The sequence below is a fragment of the Pristis pectinata genome, chromosome 21 (genome assembly GCF_009764475.1).
Source record: "Pristis pectinata isolate sPriPec2 chromosome 21, sPriPec2.1.pri, whole genome shotgun sequence".
In the NCBI taxonomy this organism is placed as follows: Eukaryota; Metazoa; Chordata; class Chondrichthyes; order Rhinopristiformes; family Pristidae; genus Pristis; species Pristis pectinata.
Window position 1 is genome coordinate 310,528 of NC_067425.1, and position 18,520 is coordinate 329,047.

At 45.1% G+C, this 18,520-nt stretch overlaps 1 protein-coding gene across 1 annotated transcript in view; it reads right to left on the bottom strand.

The window, feature by feature from the left end:
• Positions 1-18,520, bottom strand: part of LOC127581280 (integrin alpha-E-like) — a 345,660-nt gene that overhangs the window by 279,172 nt on the left and 47,968 nt on the right. The gene's annotated exons all lie outside the window — the stretch shown is intronic.

Below are 18,520 nucleotides of genomic sequence, written 5' to 3' on the forward strand. Positions count from 1 at the left end.
GTTATCCAGTTCTCTTTTTAACTCTACCATTGAATATGTTTTCTACTCCCTTTCAGGCAGAGCTTTCCCAATCATATCTCTGTGTTAAAAGAGTTCTCTTTTCTCTAAATAAATTTTGGAAGCTTGGTGTCATTGCCATTATTATCCATCCCTAAATGTCCTTGAAAGATGATGGTGAGCCACCTTCTTGGACTGCTACAGTCCTTCTGATGAAGGTGCTCCCACAGTGCAATTGGTAGAGAGTTCCAGGATTTCGACCCTGCGAAGCTGAAAGATCAGAGGTAAATGTCCAAATCAGGATGTTAAGGGTCTTTCCATTAACTGTGTACTATCTCTTTACATTTGATCTCCCAAAGTACAACACTTGGCTGGATTAAACTCCATCTGCCATTTCTCCACACACATCTGCAACTGCTCTATATCCCACTGTATCCTTTGGCAATCTTCTACTCTATCCACAACACCACCAATCTTTGTATCATCTGCGAACTTGCTAACCTACCCATCCATGTTTTCATCAAAGTCACTTATATATATCACAAACAGCAAAGGTCCCAGTATGGATTCCTGTGGAACACCACCAGTTATGGACTTCCAGCCAGAATAAGTCCCATCAATCACTACCCTCTGTCTTCTATGGGCAAGCCAATTCTGAATCCAAACGGCCAAGTCACCCTGGATCTCATGAACCTTCATCTTCTGGATGAACCTACCATGAGGGACCTTGTCAAACGCCTTACTAAAATCTTTGTTGACAACATCCACAGCTCTACCTTCATCAATCACCTTCATCACCTCCTCGAAAAACTCAATCAAGTTGGTAAGACATGACCTGCCTCTCACAAAGCCATGCTGACTGTCCTGAATTAGGCCATGGTTTTCCAAATGTTCATAAATCCTATCCCTAATAATCCTCACCAATAGCTTCACTACCACTGATGTGAGACTCGTCGGTCTATAATTTCCAGGATTATCTCAATATTCCTTCTTGAATAATGGAAAAGTAGCTACTCACCAGTCCTCCGGGACTTTGCCTGAGGCTAGAGAGGATGCAAAGATCTTGGTCAAGGCCCCAGTAATCTCATCTCTTTGCTCTCTCAATAACCTGAGGTAGATCCTATCAGGCTCTGGGGACATATCCACCTTAATGTTCTTCAAGAAACCAAAAACTATGTGTTTCTTTATCTCAACATGCCATAGCATACTAGCATGTTCCACACTGATCTCACAATCCTCCTCATCCTTCTCCTTGGTAAATACTGACTCAAAGCACTCATTTAGGACCTTGCCCACATCCTCTACCTCCAAGAATATGTTCCCTCCTTTATCCTTGAGTGGCACCACCCTCCCCCTAGTTATCCTCTTGCTCTTAATGTCTGCATAGAATGCCTTGGGATTCTGTCTAATCCTACTTGCCAAGGACTTTTCATGGCCCCCCCATGAGTCTCCTAAATCCTGTCTTCAGTTCTTCTCTAGCTTCTTTATAAACTCAAGGGCTCTGTTTGATTTTAGCTTCCTTAGTCTTACATCGCTTCCTTTTCTTCTTGACTTAAATTCACCACCTCTCTTGTAATCCAAGTTTCCCTGACCTTGCCATCCTTGACCTTCCTTCTTACCGGGACATACCTGTCCTGTACTATGTGCAGTTGGCCTTTAAATACCTTCCAAGTCTGATGTGGACATGCCCAAACACAGCTGTTTCCAATTAACTCTCCCTTGCTCCAGCATAATACTCTTGTAATTTGCCCTGCTCCCCGCAAGGTTCATACTTGTCCTTATTCATAGCTATCTTAAAACTTAAGCAGTTGTGATCAATGTTCCCGAAGTGTTCTCCCACTAAAAGGTCAGTCACATGGCCAGGCTCCTTTCCCAACACCAGGTCCAGTATGGCCCCTCCTTTCATTGGACTACCAACATAGAACATAGAACAATACAACACAGAACAGGTCCTCCGGTCCACAATGTTGTGCTGGCATAGTTATTCCCTCCTACCTGCAGAATGCTCATATCGCTCTATTTTCCTTTCATTCATTTGTTTATCCAAGCCCCTCTTAAAAACCCCCAATGAATTTGCCTCCACCACCCTATCAGGCAACACATTCCAGGCATCCACCACTCTCTCAGTAAAATAGTTCCCCTCACGTCTGTTCTGAACCTACCCCCTCTCACCTTAAATGCATGCCTTCTGGTATTGGATCGCTCAATAAAGGGAAAAAGATATTGCTTGTCCACCCTATCTATGCCCTCATAATTTTATCCACTTCCAACAGATCATCCCTCAGCCTCCGCTGCTCCAGAGAAAAGAGCCCAAGTTTGTCCAGCTGCTCCTGATATCATGTGCTCTCTAATCCAGGTAGCATCCTAGTAAACCTCCTCTGCACCCTCTCTAAAGCCTCGATGTCCTTCCATAGAAACCATAGAAAACTACAGCACAGAAAAAACAGGACATTCGGCCCTTCTAGTCTGTGCAGAAACATTATTCTACTAGTCCCATTTACCTGCCCCCAGCCCATACCCCTTCAGACCTCTCTCGTCCATGTATCTATCCAATTTACTCTTAAGAGCGAGCCCACATTTACCACATCAGATGGCAGCCCATTCCACACTCCCACCACTCTTTGAGTGAAGAAGTTCCCTCTAATGTTCCCCCAAGCCTTTCCCCTTTCACCCTAAAGCCAAGTCCTCTCGTACTTGTCTCTCCTAATCTAGGTGGAATGAGCCTACTTGCATTGACTCTGTCTATGCCCCTCATCATTTTGTAAACCTCTATCATATCTCCCCTCATTCTTCTCCGCTCCAAGGAATAAAGTCCTAACATGCTCAATCTTTCCCTGTAACTCAGCTCCTGAAGACCTAGCAACATTCTAGTAAATCTCCTCTCCACTCTTTCAATCTTACTGACACCCTTCCTGTAGTTCGGCAACCAGAACTGCACACAATATTCCAAATTTGGTCTCACCAATGACTTATACAACCTCACCAAAACATTCCAACTCCTATACTCAATACTTTGATTTATAAATGCCAGGATGCCAAAAGCCTTTTTTACAACCCTGTCTACCTGTGACTCTACTTTCAAGGAATTATGTATCCGAACTCCCAGATCCCTTTGTTCCTCCGCACTCTTCAGTGCCCTACCATTTACTGTGTATGTCCTCCCTTGATTTGTCCTTCCAAAATGCAACACCTCATACTTGTCTGCATTAGATTCTATCTGCCATTTTCTGGTCCATTTTTCCATTTTGTCCAGATCCCTCTGCAAGCTTTGAAAGCCTTCCTCGCTGTCCACTACACCTCCAGTCTTAGTGTCATCCGCAAACTTACTCATCCAATTTAACACATTATCTTCTAGATTATTAATATATACAACAAACAACAATGGCCCCAACACAGATCCCTGAGGCACACCACTAGTCACAGGCCTCCAATCTGAGAAACAACCATCCACAACCACTCTCTGTCTTCTCCCACTCAGCCAGTTTCGAATCCAGTTTACAACCTTTCCATGGATACCCATTGACTGAACCTTCTGAGCTAACCTCCCATGTGGGACCTTGTCAAAGGCCTTATGAAAGTCCATGTAGACAACATCCACAGTGTTACCTTCATCTACTTTCTTAGTGACCTCCTCAAAAAACTCCACAAGATTCGTTAAACACGATCTACCACGCACAAAGCCATGCTAACTATCCTTAATCAACCCTTGGCTGTCCAAATACTTAATTGTCCTATCCCTCAGAACACCTTCCAATAATTCACCCACTACTGATGTCAGGCTCGCCGGCCTGTAATTACCTGGTTTACTCTTCGAGCCTTTCTTAAACAATGGAACAACATGAGCTATCCTCCAGTCCTCTGGCACCGCATCCGTGGCTAAGGACATTTTAAATATATCTGCCAGGGCCCCTGCAATTACTACACTAGTCTCTCTCAAGGTCCGAGGAAATATCTTGTCAGGCCCTGGGGATTTGTCTACCTTTATTCGCTGTAAAGCATCAAGTACCTCCTCCTTTTAATCTCTCTATGTTCCATGACACTAGTGCTTGTTTCCCTTCCTTCCATATCCACAATGCCAGTTTCCTGAGTAAATACTGATGCAAAAAAACTGTTTAAGATCTCCCCCATCTCCTGAGGCTCCATGCATATACGACCACTCTGATCTTCTAGGGGACCAATTCTGTCTCTTACTATCCTTTTGCTCTTAATATACCTGTAGAAACCCTTTGGGTTTACCTTCACATTATCTGCCAAAGCAGCCTCATGTCTTCTTTTTGCCTTCCTGATTTCCTTTTTTAGTATTTTCTTACAGTTCCTATACTCTTCAAGTACCTCATCCACTCATAGTTGCCTATACCTGCTATACACCTCTCTCTTTTTCTTAACCAGCTCACCAATATCCCTTGAAAACCAAGGTTTCCTATGCTTGTTACCCTTGCCTTTAATCCTGACAGGAACATACAAACTCTGCACTCTCAAAATTTTGTCTTTGAAGGCTTTCCATTTACTGAGCACATCCTTGCCAGAAAATAACTTATCCCAATCCACCCTACCTAGATCCTTTCTCATTTCCACAAAATTGGCCTTTCTCCAATTTAGAACCTCCACTCGAGGACCAGACCTATCCTTATCCATAATTATCTTGAAACTAATCGCATTATGGTCACTGGACCCAAAATGCTCACCTACACATACTTCTGTCACTTGACCTGCCTGGTTCCCTAATAGGAGATCAAGTATTGCATTCTCTCTCGTTGGTACCTCTACATATTGATTTAGAAAACTCTCCTGAACACATTTGACAAATTCTAAGCCATCCAACCCTTTTGTAGTGTGGGAGTCCCAGTCAATATGTGGAAAGTTAAAATCCCCAACTATTACAACTTTCTGTTTCTTACATCGGTCTGCTATCTCCCTACAGATATGTTCCTCCAATTCTCTCTGACTACTGGGCGGTCTATAATACAACCCCATTAGTGTGGCCACACCTTTCCTGTTCCTCAGCTCCACCCATATGGCCTCTGTAGACGAGCCCTCCAGGCTGTCCTGTTTACGCACAGCTGTGATCTGTTCCCTGACCAGTAATGCCACTCCTCCCCCTTTCATCCCTCCCCCTCTATCACGTCTGAAACAACAGAAGCCCAGAACATTAAGCTTCCAGTCCTGCCCCTCCTTCAACCATGTCTCACTAATAGCAATAACATCGTAATCCCACGTGCCAATCCACGCCCTAAACTCATCTGCCTTACCTACGATACTCCTTGCATTGAAATAGATGCACCTGAGAACATTACTGTCATGTACAAACCTTTGATTTCTGTCCATACCTGCCGACCTCGCATGATCATTTTCCTCCTCACTTTCGTCTCTAACACTCTGGTTCCCCTCCCCCTGCAAATCTAGTTTAAACCCACCGGAGCAGCACTAGCAAACCTACCCGCAAGTATGTTAGTCCCCTTCCAGTTCAGGTGTAAACCGTCCCTTCGGAACAGATCCCACCTTCCCTGGAACAAAGCCCAATTATCCAGAAACCTGAAGCCCTCCCTCCTGCACCAACTCCTTAGCCACGTATTTAGCTGCATGATTCTCCTATTTCCAGCCTCACTAGCACGTGGCACTGGTAGCAATCCTGAGATTGCAACCTTAGAGGTCCTGTCCTTTAACTTTGCACCTAATTCCCTAAACTCTCTTTGCAGGACCTCCTCCTTCTTCCTATCCACGTCATTGGTCCCTACATGGACCACAACATCTGGCTGCTCACCCTCCCTCCTGATAAGATCGAGAACTCGACCTGAGATGTGAGATCCGATAGTGAGGTGAGCAGAATTGCACGCAATACTCTAAATGCGGCCTAACCAAAGTTCTATAGAGATGCAACATAACTTGTTTACTCAATACTTCAATTAATGAAAGCAAGTATTCCATAAGCCTTCTTTACCACCCGATCTACTTGCGTAGCCACTTTCACTGATCCATGGACTTGCACCCCAAAGTCTCTTTGCTCTTCAACACTGTTAAGAGTCTTGCCCTTTGGAGTGTACTGCCTCTTGACATTAGTCCTACCAAGGTGCAACCCCTCACATTTATCCGGGTTAAACTCCATCTGCTATTTCTCTGCCCAAATCTGCAGCTGATCCATATCATACTGAATCCGTAACCAGTCTTCTACACTATTCATAACTCCACCAATCTTGGTATCATCGGCAAACTTACTAACCCACCCATCAACATACTCTTCCAGGTCATTTATGTACATCACAAACAGCAGAGGTCCTGGCACATATCCCTGCGGAACACCACTACTCCCAGGCCTCCAGCCCGAATAAGTCCCTTCAACTACCACCCTCTGTTTCTATGGGCAAGCCAGTTCTGGATCCACAGAGCTAATTCTCCACTGACCCCATGCATCCGAACTTTCTTGATTAACCAATTATGTGGGACCTTGTCAAATGCCTTCCTGAAGTCCGTATAGATGAAATCCACAGCTCGATCTTCACCAATCTGTCTCATCACCTTGTCAAAAAACTCAACCAGGTTAGTAAGATACGACTTGCCCTGCGCAAAGCCATACTGGCTTTCCCTAATCAAATCATTGGATTCCAGATGCTCGTATATCCTATCTCTAAGAATTTTCTTCAGCAATTTCCCTACAACTGACATGAGATTTACCAGTCTATAGTTTCCCGGATTTTCCCTTGTTCCTTTCTTAAATAGAGGAACAACATTAGCCACTCGCCAGTCCTCCGGGACCTCACCCGTGGTCAAAGAGGACACAAAGATACTGGTCAAGGCCCCAGCAATTACCTCTCTCATCTCCCTCAGTAACCTGGGGTATATCCCATCGGGTCCCAGGGACTTATCCACCTCAATACTGTTTAGGAGACCTAACACTACCTCTTCCTTGACCTCTAACTGCCCTAACATGTTTCCACCCTCAGTTCCAATTTCTGCATCCTGCATGTCCCTTTCCTTGGTAAATACTGAAGAGAAATACTCATTCAGAACCTCACCCATATCCTCTGCATCCAAACATAGATTCTCTTCTTTATCTTTAAGTGGACATACTGATTTAAACCCTCTTGGATGCATCTAACAAATTCTGCCCCATCTAAACCTCTTGCACAGAGGAGGCCCCAGTCTGTATTGGGGAAGTTGAAGTCACCCACGACAACAACACTGCTGTTTTTAACACCTTTCCCTAATCTGCCTGCATAGCTGTTCCTCAATGTCCCGGTGAATATTGGGGTGTCTGCAGTATAATCCCATCAGAGTGATTGCACCTTTCTTATTTTTGAGTTCTACCCAATAGACTCACTGGATGAACCCTCCATTATGTCCCCTCTGAGTGGAGCTGTGATATTCTCCCTGATTAATTTTTTTAGGATGAATTTTTTTAGAACATAGAACATAGAACAATTACAGCACAATTCAGGCCCTTCGGCCCACAAAGCTGTGCCGAACATGTCCTTACCCCAGAAATTACTAGGCTTACCCATAGCCCTCTATTTTGCTCAGCTCCAAATACCTGACAGACTCTTGAAAGACCCTATCATATCTGCCTCCACCACAGTTTCCGGCAGCCTATTCCATGCACTCACCCTAACCCTAACCCTGACATCTCCTCTATATCTACTCCCCAGCACCTTAAACCTATGCCCTCTTGTGGCCACCAATTCAGCCCTGGGGAAAAGCCTCTGACTATCTACCCGATCAATACCTCTCATCATCTTATACACCTCTATCAGGTCCCCCCTCATCCTCCATCTCTCCAAGGAGAAAAGGCCGAGTTCCCTCAACCTGCTTTCATAAGGCATGCTCCGTATTCCAGGCAATATCCTTGTAAATCTCCTCTGCACCCTCTCTATGGCTTCCACATCTTTCCTGTAGTGAGGCGACCAGAACTGAGCACAATACTCCAAGTGGGGTCTGACCAGGGACCTATATAGCTGCAACAATACCTCCCGGCTCCTAAATTCAATTCCCCGATTGATGAAGGACAATACACCATATGCCTTCTTAACCACAGAGTCAACCTGCACAGCCACTTTGAGCGCCCTATGGACTCGGACCCCAAGATCCCTCTGATCCTCCACACTGCCAAGAGTCCTACCATTAATATTATATTCTGCCAACATATTTGACCTACCAAAATGAACCACTCCACACTTATCTGGGTTGAACTGCATCTGCCACTTCTCAGCCCAACTTTGCATCCTATCTATGTCCCTCTGTAACCTCTGACAGCCCTCCAAACTATCCACAACACCCCCAACCTTCGTGTCATCCGCAAACTTATTAACCCACTCCTCCACTTCCTCATCCAGGTCATTTATAAAAATCATAAATAGGAAGGGTCCCAGTACAGGTCCCTGAAGTACACCACTGGTCACCAACCTCCACTCAGAATACGACCCTTCAACAACCACTCTTTGCCTTCTGTGGGCCAGCCAGTTTTGGATCCACACTGCAATGTCCCCTTGGATCCCATGTCTCCTCACCTTCTCCATAAGCCTTGCATGGGGTACCTTATCAAACGCCTTGCTGAAATCCATATACACTACATTTACTGCTCTCCCTTCATCGATGTGCTTAGTCACATCCTCAAAAAATTCAATCAGGCTCGTAAGGCAGGACCTGCCCTTAACAAAGCCATGCTGACTATTCCAAATCATATGATACCTCTCCAAATGTTCATAAATCCTGCCCCTCAGGATCTTCTCCATCAGCTTACCAACCACTGAAGTAAGACTCACTGGTCTATAATTTCCTGGGCTATCCCTACTCCCCTTCTTAAATAAGGGAATAACATCCGCAACCCTCCAATCTTCCGGAACCTCTCCTGTCTCCATCGATGACGCAAAGATCATTGTCAGAGGCTCCGCAATCTCCTCCCTCACCTCCCACAGCAACCTGGGGTACATCTCATCCAGTCCCGGTGACTTATCTAACTTGATGCTTTCCAAACCTTTCAGCACCACCTCTTTTCTAATATCTACATGCTCAAGCTTTTCAGGCCACTGCAAGTCCCATTACAGTCCCCCAGATCTTTTTCAGTGGTGAATACTGACATAAAGTATTCATTAAGTACATCCGCTATTTCTTCTGGATCCATACACACTTTCCCACTGCTGCACTTGATAGGCCCTATCCTTTCGCATTTCATCCTCTTACTCTTCACATACTTGTAGAAAGCCTTGGGGTTTTCCCTAATCCTGCCCGCCAAGGCCTTCTCATGTCCCCTTCTGGCTCTCCTAATCTCTTTCTTAAGTTCCTTCCTTTTAGCCTTGTGTTCCTCCAGATCTCTAACATTACCTAGCTCTCTGTACCTTTTGTATGCTTTTCTTTTCCTTTTAACTAGATTTATTATAGCCTTCGTACACCACAGTTCCTGTATCCTATCATGACTCCCCTGTCTCATTGGAACATGTCTGCGCAGAGCTCCACACAAATATTCCCTGAATATTTGCCACATATCTTCCATACTTTTCCCAGAGAATATCTGTTCCCAACTTAATCTTCCAACTTCCTGCCTGAGAGCCTCATAATTCCCTTTACTCCAAATAAACACCTTTCTAGCCTGTCTATTCCTATCCCTCTCCAGTGCTAACGTAAAGGAGATAGAATTATGATCACTATCACTCAAATGTTCACCCACTGAGAGATCTGACACCTGACCAGGTTCATTACCCAATATCAAATCAAGTACAGCCTCTCCTCTTGCAGGTCTATCTACATACTATGTCAAGAACCCTTCCTGAACACACCTGACAAACTCCACCCCATCTAAACCCCTCACTGTCTGGAGATGCCAATCGATGTTTGGAAAATTAAAATCTCCCATCACTACAACTCTGTTATTTTCACACCTTTCTAGGATCTGCTTCCCTATCTGCTCCTCAATAACCCTGTCACTATTGGGCAGCCTATAAAAAACACCCAGCATCGTTATCGACCCCTTCTTGTTCCTAACCTCCACCCACAGAGGCTCTGTAGACAATCCCTCCACAACGTCCACCTTTTCCGCAGTCGTGACACTATCTCTGATCAACAGTGCCACTCCCCCACCTCTCTTGCCTCCCTCCCTGTCCTTCCTGAAACATCTAAAACCCAGCACTTGAATCAACCATTCCAGCCCCAGAGCCATCCAAGTCTCCGTAATGGCCACCACATCATAGCTCGAAGTATCGATCCAAGCTCTAAGCTCATCCGCCTTGTTCACAACATTCCTTGCGTTAAAATAGACACATCTCAAGCCTGTCTGAATATGTCCCTTCTATATCACCTGCCTATGGTACTTACTCCTAGCCTCCTCTATTTGAGAGCCAAACACCTCTTCCCCAGTCTCTCCAGTACAGATCCCACCCCCCAACAATTCTAGTTTAACTCTCCCCAGTAGCCTTAGCAAACCTCCCAGCCAGTATGTTGGTCCCCCTGGGATTCAAGTGCAACCCGTCCTCTTTGAACAGGTCATACCTGCCCCAAAAGAGGACCCAATGATCCAGAAAACTGAATCCCTGCTCCTTACTCCAATCCCTCAACCACGCATTTAACCTCCTCCTCATTCTGTTCCGATACCCACTTCGCACAGGCCGTAATCCAGAAATTACTACCTTTGAGGTCCTGCTTCTCAACTTCCTTCCTAATTCTTTGTAGTCTCTTTTCAGGACCTCAATCCTTTCCCTACCTATGTCGTTGGTACTAATATGTACCACGACCTCTGGCTGTTCTCCCTCCCCGTTCAGGATATCTTGGACACGATCAGAAACATCCTGGACCCTGGCACCTGGGAGGCAAACTACCTTACGAGTTTCTTTCCTTCATCCACAGAATTGCTTGTCTGCCCACCTAACTATAGAGTCCCCTATCACTAGTGCCCTCCTCACTCCTTCCCTACCCATCTGAGCCACAGGGCCGGACTCCGTGCCAGAGACACTGCCACTGTTGCTTCCCTCGGGTAGGCTGTCTCCCCCAACAGTACTCAAGCAGGAGTACTTATTGCCAAGGGATACAGCCACAGGGGTACTCTCTAGTACTTGACTCTTCCCCTTCCCTGTCCCCTTTCCCTTCCCCCTCCTGACTGTGACCCAATTGCCTGATTCCGATGGCCCCGGCGTGACCACCTGCCTATAACTCCTCTCAATCACCTCCTCACTCTCCCTGGCCAGACGAAGATCATCGAGCTGCATCTCCAGTTCCCTAACACGGTCCCTCAGAAGCTGCAGCTCGACACACCGGGCGCAGATGTAGCCTTCCCGGAGGCAGGGAGACTCCAGGAACTCCCACATCTGACACTGAGTACAAGATACTGCACTCATACTGCTTCCTTAGCTCAAGTCACCTACCTTTCCTCGCCCCTTTACACCGAAGCCCCTTGAGCCAAAGCCCAGACAGTCTGCTCACTCTGCTGCCCGCTCCGACACTGCCCGCTGGATATGGCGGTTTGCTTTTTAAACTGCCCATCCGTGCCTGCGCAGTCCAGCCCCCACTCTACCACTTAAAACTTTTACAACCCTTATAAAAGTACCTTATAAAAACACTAACCCTAATAAATTACAACCCTATTAAAAACTAAGCCATATACTTAAAACCCTAATAAAAAGATAAAGAAAAACTTATCTGCTCCAAAGTCCTCCGAAGCGAAGCCCATGAAGCTTCCAAAGCTTTTTTCTTTTTCTTTTCCCCACTTTTTAAACTGCCCGCGCTGCGCCTGCGCAATCCAGCCCCCACTCTACCACTAAGGATGGTTGAAATATGACAGTGCTTCCTGAGTGGATGGTGAAGGCAGGTACTCTCACAACATTTAAGAAGTATCTGGATGAACACATGAATTGCCAAGGCATGGAAGGCTGCTGAGGATTATCTAATAAGTGGGATCAGTATAAATAGGTACTCAACGAATGGCACTCAGGTGGGCCAAATGGCCTATTTCTGTGCTGTATGAGTCTATGGCTCTAGATAATCCAATGCTGCAGCAAGTATTACAAAAACAAAAATCATAATGAAACTTCCTGGATCCAAATGTGTAACTGTACACAAGCAATGCACAGCAATGAAAAAGCATGAGTACAGTTCTTGAACAAAGCATTCTGTTTTCTTGTAGTATACTGAAAAATATTCACGTCATTCTTCCTGCCAATATTCTAGAAGTCCACATAACAATTCTGTTATTTGCTATTTCTAGCTAACCGTAAAGTGTAAATTGTGTTTATGATATCACTGTAAATACTAGTCAGGTAAAAGCTTCAGGAAGACATTTATGAATTGCATGATTATTGGACCAGCAAGAGAGGAGTACAATTCTGCTTTATTTACTAATATGAGCCACCATTATGATCCTTTGTGACATTGAACAGAGTGTGCATTCATGGGGATACCATCTGGCAAAGGAACATGGAACACAGAAGGACATCAGGAAATAGGAGCAGGATGAGGTCAACCGGCCCTAGAAGCCTGCGCCGACATTTGACCTATTTCTTTATTCGTTCAAGGGACATGGGCTTCATAGTCTGAGCCAGCATTTCATTGCCCATCCCCAATTACCCTTGAGAAGGTGGCAGACCTGCCTTCTTCATCCGCTGCAGTTCTTGAGGTGTGGGTAGACTCATAATGCTGTTAGACAGAGAGTTCTTGGATTTTGACCCAGCAACGCTGAAAGAACAGCAATGTATTTCCAAGTCAGGATGGTGTGTGGCTTGGAGGGCAACTTCCAGGTGGTGGTGTTCCCCATGCCTTTGGTGCCTTTGTCCTTCCAGCTGGTAGAGGTCGTGGGTTTAGAAGGTGGTGTCTAAGGAGTCTTGATGAGTTGCTGCAGTGCATCCTGTCGATGATACAATCTGCTGCTACTGCGTGTCGGTGGTGGAGTGAGTAAATGGTTGTGCACAGGGTGCCTATCAAGTGGGCTGCTCTATCCTGCATGGTGTCAAGCTTCTTCAGCGTTGTTGAAGCTGGACTCATTCAGGCAAGTATAGAATATTCCATATCAGTCCTGACTTGAGCCTTGTAGATGGTGGACAGGCTACCCCAGACCTCAACTCTTCCTATTTGCCAGATCCCCATAGCCCTCAATCCATCAATTTTTCAAAGGTTTATGTATCTCCACTTCCAATGAGCCACCCTCCAAAACTCTCTGGGGTACCCACCACAAGAAGAAATGTTTATGTATCTTGGTTTTAAATGACAGGCCCCTTATCTTGAAAATATGTTCCCTCACTTATGACTCCCTCACTAGTGAAAACATCTGGACATCTACTGTGTCATGGCTCCTTAGGATCTTATCTGTTTCAATAAAATTAAGCAAGGGTTGGATAAAGAAAAGCAAAGGTAGATTAAGGCACGTATACAGAAATGAAAACAGGGAAGTCCCTAGAGGCTTTAGAAAGCATAGTGCAGTACTTTAAAAACTATAGAAATGATGTGGAGGATTTGGAGAGGGTGTAGAAGAGGTTTACCAGGAACTTGCCTGGACTGGAGAGTATTAACAAAGGGTTTTTGACCTGAAACGTTAGCTCTGTTTCTCTTCCCACAGATGCAGCCTGACCTGCTGAGTAGTTTCAGCATTTTCTGTACATAAAAAAGTAAGCTCAAAGATGGGCCACAGAAAAACAAGGTTAAGGATAATCTCAAAACATTTAATATATTGAGCGGAAGTTACAGACCAAAGGGGCAATATTTGTGTGGAGTCACAAGATGTAGATAGGGTGTTAAATAAATACTTCTCAACTGTATTTACTTTGGGAAAGGACACTGTGGTTTGAGAATTCAGGGAAAAAATGGTGGAATTCTGGAAAAAATATTCATCAAAATGGAGGAGGCATTAGATACAGTAGTAGGCTTAAAGGTGGATAAATCCCTAGGTCCTGATGAGATATATCTCAGGCTCCTATGGGGGGCAAGAGAAGATAGCCATTCAGCCCACTTCATCCACACCGACCAGCGGGCACACATCTATACCAATCCCATCTTCCAGCACTTGACCCATAGCCTTCCATGCCCAAGCAATTCACATGCTTGTCTAGACACTTCTGAAATAGCTATGGACAAGGACAGGAGAAGATGATTTGGAAAAGTATCTAATTAGGGAAGGGCTAATTACAATGGTATTGGGCAGGAACTTGGGAGCGTAAATTGGGAACAAATGTTCTCAGGCAAATGTATCACGGCTGCAGAAAGGGAGGACATCGTGGAGGGATCGTTTATTGAGTCAGTGTGGGTGGAAGTCAGACACAGGAAGGGAGCAATCACTCCATCAGGAGTATTCTGTAGGCCCCCCAGTAGCCACCGGGACACTAAGGAGCAGATAAGAAGGCAGATTTTGGAAAGGTGCAAAAATAACAGGATTGTTGTCATGGGAGACTTCAACTTCCCTAATATTGATTGGCACCTCCTTAGTGCAAAAGGTTTACGTGGGGTAGAATTTGTTAGGTGTGTCCAGCAGGGATTCCTGACACAGGATGTGGACAGGTTGACTAGAGGAGAGGCCATACTGGATCTAGTACTAGGCAATGAACCTGGTCAGGTGACAGACCTCTCAGTGGGCGAGCATTTCAGAGATAGTGACCACAACTCCCTGACCTTTAGCATAGCCATGGACAAGGATAGGAGCAGACGATATGGGTAAGTTTTTTATTGGGGTAGGGCTAATTACGATGGCATTAGGCAGAAACGTGGCTTTCAGGGAAATGCACAGCAGCAATATGGAAGCAGTTTAGGAAACACTTGCATGGGGTTCTGGATAGGTTTGTCCCACTGAGACAGGGAGAGTGCTTGGGCGATGGAACCGTAGTTGACAAGAGACGTGGAACATTTAGTCAAGAGGAGGAAGGAGAACTATAAGGGGACATGAGAAGGCCTTGGCGAGTGGAATTAAGGAAAACCCAAAGGTGTTCTACACATACGCAAAGAACAGGAGGATGACTAGAGTGAGGGTAGGACCACTCAAGGATAAAGGGGAAAACATGTGCCTGGAGGCAGAGGAGGTAGCGGAGGTCCTTAACGAATACTTTGCTTCAGTGTTCACCAGGGAGAGAGACTTTGACAAAAGTGAGATCAGCATACAAGAGAATAATGTGCTGGAGCATGTTGAGGTTAAGATAGAGGTAGTGTTGGAGCTTCTAAAAAACATTAGGATAGATAAGTCCCCGGGGCCAGGTTACTACGGGAAGAGAGGGAAGAGATTGCTGGGGCACTGACGATGATATTTGCATCATCCCTAGATGATTTCAGCAAGGCGTTTGATAAGGTACCCCATGCAAGGCCTTTTGAGAAGGTGAGGAGACACGGGATCCAAGGGAACATTGCAGTGTGGATCCAAAACTGGCTGGCCCACAGAAGGCAAAGAGTGGTTGTTGAAGGGTCGTATTCTGAGTGGAGGTTGGTGACTAGTGGTGTACCTCAGGGGTCTGTACTGGGACCCTTACTCTTTGGTGATTTTTATAAACGACCTGAATGAGGAAGTGGAGGAGTGGGTTAGTAAGTATGCGGATGACACGAAGGTTGGGGGTGTTGTGGATAGTTTGGAGGGCTGTCAGAGGTTACAGAGGGACATAGATACGATGCAGAGTTGGGCTGAGAAGTGGCAGATGCAGTTCAACCCAGGTAAGTGTGCAGTGGTTCATTTTGGTAGGTCAAATATGTTGGCGGAATATAGTCTTAATGGTAGGACTCTTGGCAGTGTGGAGGATCAGAGGGATCTTGGGGTCCGAGTCCATAGGACACTCAAAGCAGCTGCGCAGGTTGACTGTGGTTAAGAAGGCATATGGTGTATTGTCCTTCATCAATCGGGGAATTGAATTTAGGAGCCGAAAGGTATTGTTGCAGCTATATAGGTCCCTGGTCAGACCCCACTTGGAGTATTGTGCTCAGTTCTGGTCGCCTCGCTACAGGAAAGATGTGGAAGCCAATAGAGAGGGTGCAGAAGAGATTTACAAGGATGCTGCTTGGAATGCGGAGCATGCCTTATGAAAGCAGGTTGAGGGAACTTGGCCTTTTCTCCTTGGAGAGATGGAGGATGAGGGGGGACCTGATAGAGGTGTATAAGTTGATGAGAGGTATTGATCGGGTAGATAGTCAGAGGCTTTTCCGCAGGGCTGAAATGGTGGCCATAAGAGGACATAGGTTTAAGGCGCTGGGGAGTAGACATAGAGGAGATATCAGGGGTAAGTTTTTTACTCAGAGAGTGGTGAGTGCGTGGAATGGGCTGCCGGAAACGGTGGTGGAGGCAGATACAATAGGGTCTTTTAAGAGACTGTTAGATAGGTACATGGAGCTGAATAAAATAGAGGGCTATGGGTAAGCCTAATAATTTCTAGGGTAGGGACATGTTCGGCACAGCTTTGTGGGCTGAAGGGCCTGAATTGTGCTGTAGTTTTTCTATGTTTCTACACAGGAGTGGTACCAGATGATTGGAGGCTGGCACGTGTTGTTCCCTTGTTCAAGAAGGGTAATTGGGATAATCCTGGGAATTATAGACCAGTAAGTTTTACGTCAGTGGTGGGCAAGCTATTGAAGAGGATTCTTAGGGACAGGATTTACAAGCATTTGGAGAAGCATAGTCTTATTAGAGAGAGTCAACATGACTTTGTTGGGGGCAGGTCATGCCTCATGAGCCTAATTGAGTTTTTCGAGGAGGTGACAAAACAAATCGATGAAAGTAGACTGGTGGATGTGGTGTATATGGACTTTAGTGAGATGTTTGACATCCGCTTCTGCTTGTCGTATGATTGCTTTTGTTACACTAATGGCCAAGAGATCCATTCTACTTAAATGGAAGGACCCTATACCCCCCTACTACATTTCAATGGTTTTCTCAAACTATAACATGTTTAAACTTAGAAAAAATTAGGAGTGGTATTAAATTTGAGGAAGTTTTGAGTCCATTTATTCAATATTTCCATATGACATAAGCAGACCTTTATCGAATCCCTTTCAATAAGCTTTGAATATAGAGGAGCAGAGCTGACGACATAATAATCTTTTTTTTAATCTAAGAAATATCAGTCCAGTTTTTTTTTCTTTGAAGTTTTTGGTTTGCATTTGTCTATTATTATATTTTTTTGATTTGGGGGTTTTTCTCTTCATATAATCAAATTCCTTTTCAGTTTCTTTTTTTTGCATTATGTACACTTAGCAAGAGAGCGGGAGGTCTAGATTACATATTTTACTCCTTGTGAGTATAAATATTAACTGTTATTACTGTTATTATTGTTATCCCTCTCTTCACATCATATGTATAATTGTTATGTATATTAATTTGAATTAATTTGAAATTCAATAAAAAGATTGAAAAAGGCGTTTGACATGGTTCCCCATGATAGGCTCATCCAGAAAGTCAAAAGGCACGAGATCCATGGAGAATTGGTTGCATGGATTCAGTATTGGCTTGCACACAGAAGGCAGGGGATGGGAATAGATGGACAGTATTCTGCCTGGAGGCTGGTGACTAGTGGTGTTCCACAGGGATCTGTTCTGGGACTCCTGCTCTTTGTGATTTTCGTAAATGACTTGGATGAGGAAGTGGAGGATGGATTAGCAAGTTTGCAGATGACATGAAGGTTGGAGGTGTTGTGGATAGTGTAGATGGTTGTCGCAGGTTACAACAGGATATAGACAGGATGCAGAGTTGAGTGGAGTGTTCAATCTGGCGAAGTGTGAAGTGATATACTTCGGAAGATCGAACTTGAAGGTGAAGCGGAAGGTTAATGGCAGGATTCTTAGCAGTGTGGAGGAATAGAGAGATCTTGGAGTCCAAGTCCATAGATCCCTGAAAGTTGCTGTGCAAGTTGATAGGGTGGTTAAGAAGACGTACGGTGTGCTGGTTTTCATTTGTTCGGGTATTGAGTCCAAAAGCCACGAGGTAATGTTGCAGCTCTATAAAACTCTGGCTAGACCACAGTTGGAGTATTGTGCTCATTTGTGGTCACCTCATTATAGGAAGGATGTGGAAGCTTTAGAGAGGGTGCAGAGGAGATTTACCAGAATACTACCTGGATTAGAGAACATGTCTTATGAGGAAAGGTTGACTTTTTGGAGTGACAGAGGATGAGAGGCGCCTTGATAGAGGTGTATAAGATTGTGAGAGGCATAGACAGAGTGGACAGCCAGCACCTTTTTCCCAGGGTGGCAATGGCTAATACCAGAGGACATCCAATTAAGGTGAGTGGAGAGATGTCAGAGGTAGATTTTTTTACACAGGGAGTGGTGGGTGCCTGGAATGCACTGCTGGGGGTGGTGGTAGATGCTGATACAATAGGGACATTTAAGGGACTCTTAGATAGGCACATGGATGTAAGAAAAATCGAGGGTTATGAGCTGTGTAGGAGGGAAGGGTTAGATTGATCGTGGAATAGGTTTATATAAGTCAGCACAACATCATGGGCTGAAGGGCTCATACTGTGCTGTACTGTTCTATGTTACTTGCTGTCAGTGACTCTGCTTCCACTACTTTCTCCAGCAGAGGTCCAGGTGCTCACTATTCTCTGGGTGAAAAGGTCACCCTCAGCTCCCCTCTGACTCTCTTCCTTCTTCC